Source organism: Mauremys reevesii, linkage group 18 (assembly GCF_016161935.1).
Source record: "Mauremys reevesii isolate NIE-2019 linkage group 18, ASM1616193v1, whole genome shotgun sequence".
NCBI lineage: Eukaryota > Metazoa > Chordata > Testudines > Geoemydidae > Mauremys > Mauremys reevesii.
This window is the reverse complement of record NC_052640.1, coordinates 19,168,703-19,174,702: the sequence shown is the minus strand read 5'-3', so window position 1 is coordinate 19,174,702 and position 6,000 is coordinate 19,168,703. Positions and strand designations below refer to the sequence as shown.

The following is a 6,000-nucleotide window of genomic DNA, read 5'->3' as shown; positions in this document are numbered from 1 at the left end:
GTTTCAACAGTGGGTTTGTGGGCTTTGTCTTTCTCCTCTTCTAACATGTATGAAGAAGAACTTTTGTAAGGGGCTTTCGGCTCATGTTTTACCTTTGAAATACCAGGAATGTTAAGTACGGTATGGCTGGGAGACTTGCTGCGGTCCTGCACGTGTACTGGAGTTGTTTTTCTAGTCTATTCAGAGTCTGATACGATAGTATCCAAGCGCCTTTCTCATCATTAATCGAAGGGGCAATATCGCCCGAGGCTTTGCACAGGAGCAAATGGAAGGGATTCAGTTTCTTTTCCTTTTTTGACTTTTCACAAATATTTGTTCTCCTTTATAGCCTCCCCAGTGAATGTCCTGCTGATCTCCAGACTGACTGCTGGGCTACTTCTGTTCTTCCTTGCTTTGGGCGTGTATTTTACATGTAAGTAGTTGCTAGTAAAGAAGTGCAAAAGATCTCCCCTGCCTCTCTTTAGGCCTCATCTTACACTTTGCAGCCATGGTATGTTTTAAATGTTCTTAGTTACTGTTGTTGGCTCAGTGCGGTATAGCAAATCTTCTGGGAAATGACCAGTTCAGGATGTCTTTCCTAAATTCATACATGGCTCCATGCTGTTGCTCTTCTTTATTGACAAGTCTGTAACATTCTTTAAGTTCAAAGCAAAGAATGAGAAGATAAGAAACCTTTTAATTATGACAGGGCATGATTGGTGCATGCACAAAGCAGCCATGTTCTAATACAGGGGTGGCCAGACTTACCCCCTGAGCTACATACGATAATCTTCATAACCTGAGAGCCGGGCGTGTCTGCCGGGGCTCAGGGCTTCAGCCTTGCAGAAGGGGGCTGGGGCTTCAGACTTCTGCCCCCTGGCAGGCACCTGCCAAGGCTCGGGGCCCTGGCAGGCGTGCCCTGTGGGGCTGAAGCCCCAAGTCCCACCACCGCATCCCAGGGCAGAAGCTCTGAGCTCCCCCCCACCAGTCTGTTAGGTGGAGAATGGGGGGCATGGGGGGCTCTGGGAGCCAGACTTTAACTGCAAAAGAGCTGCATGTGCCTCGCGAGCCGCCGTTTGGCCACCTCGTTCTAATACCTAACAGCTGGGGACAGTCACCAAATCTCCACACTCTTTATATCTCCGGTGCAGGGTCTCATCTACATGTGTCTACATTTCAGGCAGAATGTCCAGTGATGTTAACGAGAGTTGCGAGCATGGATAGAGTCAGTGTATGGCCCCTCAGCTGCCAGAGCCGGATTGAGAGAAAAATATTCAGTCTTTCCCCTCAAGCCTGCAGTAGATATTTCCAAGTCATTCCATAATATGCATGTGTCCTTCTGTATTTTATGTTAGTAAAGCGCCGAATCCAGGCCAAGAAACCAGAAGTTTCCCTGGAAATGTCCGATCCCATTTCCAGCACTCTGCCCCTGCCCGGAAAGAGTCCTTTACACAGCCCGTCGGCAGTGAAATGATCTATTCAAAACTGCAGTGGAGCAAGTACAGTGTAAGTGCTGATCTCTGTATTGAAAGTGCTCAGACGTCATTCCAGTCCCAGCAGAGTCACTTTGATAACTAATGTAGATGATAAGAGCAGTAACTTTTTGTACTTCTGTAGCATCTGAGGCTTTTCACGTGCTTTACAAACCTCACCGTATGCTGCGAGGTAGGTGGATATTCCTATCCTAGAGTTACCGATGAGTAAACTGAGGCATAAGCTGACTTGCCCCAGGTCATGGAGTGAAATTCACCCCAGTGCAGAGGGCTTGTGCAAAGCCTCTGCACCTCCTAAGCCCCACACAGGGACTGAGCAGAGGATCCACTGGGATGGCTGTTGGGGGGTGTCTACTCAGCACTATATGCCAAGAGACAGATCTCCGAACTGGCTTTGCCCAGGCCAGCCTGGAAGGCCACATTTTTGGGGGCCAGGGGAAGATGATGCAGGTTCATGTTTACGTGAATGCAGGGGCCTGGGATTCCCTGCAGCTGGTGTGGAGAGACTGCGGCTGCTATTGCAGCTCAGACACTGGAAGAGCAGCTGCAGTTGTGGGGGCTGTGGGACAGCCCGGCATTCGGGCCCCGCTCTCATCGTGTCTGATACATGGAGCTGCCTCATTCACTTCATCTCAGCCTCTTCTGCCTCCGGCCGAGGTTCCCAGCTCAGTGAATGTCACTGTTACCTGTGCTGATCTGGGGTTCTGCTTCTTCTCAGGTGGTGTCCTCTCCAGAGGGGAGCGCTCACACTGGCGAGCCAGTGACGAAGGAGCCCAGAGCGGGGACCAGTGACCCATCAACGGACACAGTGTATGCCATGCTTCAGGCACCGTGAATGTATCCCCTCCATCTCGTGTAACACAAATGTCTCCAGCAAACACCCCTTTTCTTCAGTGGTGTGGCTCTGGCATGTAATAAATGTACTGATGAAAGTTGTGTGGTTGGGTGGAGCAGATCTCTAGGTGGAGCGTGTCTACGGGACATGAATACAGTATCCTCAGGCCCCTATAAGATTGCTATGAAATGTCCACTTGGCCTTTGTTGTTGAGGCCCATGCCCTGCAGTGAGCAGGGTCTGAGGTCCCTCTCTCCCCTCCCCGTCTCTGATTGTATTGTACCAAACTCTGCCATCTTCCTCTCTGCCACCCACCCAGGGACGATGCAGCGCTGTTTGTGCCTGCAGTGTCATGGCACTGACTGAACCAGCTTTTCCCACGTCAAACAAAGCACAGGCAGCGTTTCAAAAAAGCCCCTCCTTGCGCAGCCAGAGGATCGCACCACAGTGCTCCCAGCCGGCGTGGGGTAGGCTGGAAGAGACACCAAGTTCATTCAGCAAATGGCCTCAGCAGTCCTGCCTAATGCCGAAAGTGAAACCTATGACTAGCCCTGCTGCCAGAGCCAGCTACTCTGAGCACGCTCGCCGGGCGATGAAGGGCTCCTTTGACTCAGCCTGGTGAACCCTGCACTATTCCCCCGCCACTAACCAAACCACTAGGGCCGAGGGGTTAGTGAGGAACATAAGAATGGCCCTACTGGGACAGACCAAGGGTCCATCTAGCCCAGTATCCTGTCTACCGACGGTGGCCAGTGCCAGGTGTCCCAGAGGGAGTGAACAGATGCCTTTCACAGGGTCTCAGTGCTGGATACGCCCAGCTTCACATACCTGCATTTCTGATCTGAAATGTCTCTCTCCAGCTTGGAGAAGAGTCTCTCTCTCCACAGCTGGCCTATGGCTTTGCAGCTCAGTTCAGCTAAATCCCCAATAAAGCCAGTTGTTATTTTCCTAAATCACCCCAGATTCTCAATAACTTCTACTCATCATGGGTCAGAAATAGTGCCTGTGTTTTACTCAGGCTCTTCCCCTATCCCCAAACACTACACACAGCCCCACATAGCTCACAGTTCTCTGACACCTACCTGCCCACGTTCTGATCTCAGTTACACTAGCAATGTGGAGTAACTCAGCTGGCTTTGGTTGACTTTGGTGGAGTTATTCACGGTGCCGCTGAGATCAGAATCTGGCATGGTTTCAATCTATCTGTCTGCAGACTCAGGACAGTGCTGCAGGGGGTCCTGTTTAGAGATTTTCTTCCCACCCACAGGGGCTATAAGTTTAAATAACAGTGAAATTCTGCAGCGATGCATGTGACCGCTCAAGAAGAGCTGGCACTGAGTGATATGGAATCACACCTTTGCACAGCACTATGGTCTCTTCTTCCAAGATGAGAATAGCTCAGAGCTGTAAGAAGTAGGAAACCATGCAGAGCGGAGGCAGGTTCTGCAGAGACCTCTTGGTCTAGTGGTGAGGCACGGGAGCTGTTGCTGGGGTAGATGTGCTGACACCTCCACCCCCTTTGCTTCCCCTGCAGAATGAAGTGTGAAGCCACACACACAAAAGAGAGTCGCTCAAGCAACAGGAACCTCTTCTGCTCTCACACTGCACCAGAGTAATGCACAGGGAGATCGTACCAGGTCTGTGTGGAGCGGACATTCACACCAGATTTGCGTGGGAAGGCGGATCTCTCTCTCACACACAAACCTGGTGGTCACTCACTGTTTATTCCCACACCAAAGCTTATGTCTGAGTCTGAACAGAGATGGTCACAGAAGTGCAGAGGAGTCACAGTTTGCATTTTCCCAGGTTATGCGTGTACAGTTCTCAGACATGATCAGGATGTTTCAAGAGCCTCCACCGCAGTCATTACCTATTTCTAGCCTGCCTGGGCTGACCCAAAGCCCACTGAGGTCAATGGGAATCTCTCCGCTGGCTTTAATGGGCCTTGGGTTAAGGCCTGTATGTTCTCTACCACCTGCTGTAAAACTGGCTCTGAGCAAATCTTTGTATGTTGGTTTCCCTATGTACTTTGAGAGGCCACCACTGGGCATCACACAAGGGTCAGATGGCTGAGGCTGGTCCTGTTATCCTGGCTGTATCCGGTTATCCCTCTTCCCTGCCGTCTGCATTACAGCTCCAAGCTGTGTGTAGTGACCTCCCATGAACAGGGAACGTTCAGACCCTCACACAGAGCACGCTCTGGGTCTGGACTGTGAAGCTGCAGCCACTGAACACTCTCAGTAGGTCAGAAACAGCTGGGGTGCAGGAGCGGGGGAGCCAGACTGGCCCAGGGGGCATCAGGCAGTTGGTCTGGGTTGGAGGCTCCTGGTGTGTTTGATCCTTTGTGTGTTTCAGATGCTCAGGCTGGGTCAGACTCCATCTGGGTCAAACGCTGTGTGTGGCTTGACTGGTCCCTGTGGTCTGCACGCTCGGTGTGGGCTGGATGCGGCTTGAGGGCTGCAGGCCTACCTGGAGGTTAGATGCTCTGTGAGGGTTGGAGGGTCCCTTCAGGTGGAATGTTCCGGGTCAGACTGTGCCTTGCTTTTGTGAGGGTGACTGGGGAGAGCACGGCCACCCCCGGCAAAGGGCAGGTCAATATTAGTCCATGGGCTCAGGGGAGCACAGGGCCTGCTCCCTGCATTCAGCCCCAACTCCTGCCAGCATCCGCCTGCAGAGCCGCAGGCCTGGTGCGGGGAGCAGGCTACACCTGCTAAGGTAGGGTGCAGATTGCATCGTCCCCTGTGCACCAGGGAGTTCTGGAAGGAGGAGGCACAGTGCCTCCCAGACTCCCCGGGTGCGGTGCAGCCAGGACCAGGGGAAGGAGTGTAATTAACACTGGCTGCCCCTCAGGGTGTTAAAGGAGTCATCCAGGCGGCTTAGCCCAGTTTGTATTTGTCTGTGTGGCTGACTGGCCTTAAATCTGCAAAATCCCTTCCAGCCCATTCCCGTGAGAGAAGCCAGCGGAGGTGGAATGGTCCCATGTGGCACATGGGCCGAGTGTGTCCCTACGGGGATTGCTCATTTCCTGTTACCAGGAGAGCACCGTAATTATAAACTGGACACTCACCTAGCAAGGCTTGCACACAGGCAGTGCTACAGCACCCAGTCCCCACCAGAGGGCAGCACATTCCAACACCTGATTTCATGCTGCTTGCCCCTGTGTCCGCGGGTCGCTGCTGCATTCAGAGATGGGAGAGGAGGAGGGTGAATTGCATTAGTGCCCAGAGGCCCCAGTCAGGACCAGAGCCCCCTTGTGCAGGGCACGGTGCGAACACACACGCTGAGCATTTCAAATCTCATTCAAACCCTTTAACCCCTTGGCACTGATTGGGTGGGGCTAAGTGGGATTTTCACGCTTGCTGCTCTGATGAAGCCGCAGTCATTGTCGTTCCCTCTCATGAGGCGCTGTCTGATCCCAGGGCGACATCACGGTCAAGCAGCCGTCTGGATTGCTGCATAATTACCCATTATGGGGGTCTTACGGCTTCCTCTTCAGCGTCTGGTCCTGGCCCCGCTAAAGACAAGGCACCGGCCTGGCTGGACCATCAGCCTGGCCTGGCCTGGCAGTGTAGTGCAGGGGCCAGGGGACGGGCGCAGGGCATGAGACCATGCTCCACAGTCTCCGTTATAGGTGTAATACTTTGTGCGCATAGACCAGTATTCACGTCAAGGCAGAGCACATAGACAACAAGTT

At 52.8% G+C, this 6,000-nt stretch overlaps 1 long non-coding RNA gene across 1 annotated transcript; it reads left to right on the top strand.

The window, feature by feature from the left end:
* The first annotated feature begins 336 nt into the window (after positions 1 to 336).
* Positions 337 to 2,404, top strand: LOC120386452. The gene is made up of 3 exons (XR_005589718.1): positions 337 to 412; positions 1,335 to 1,485; positions 2,191 to 2,404. It is a non-coding gene; the product is annotated as an uncharacterized LOC120386452 (long non-coding RNA).
* Positions 2,405 to 6,000: the final 3,596 nt, after the last annotated feature.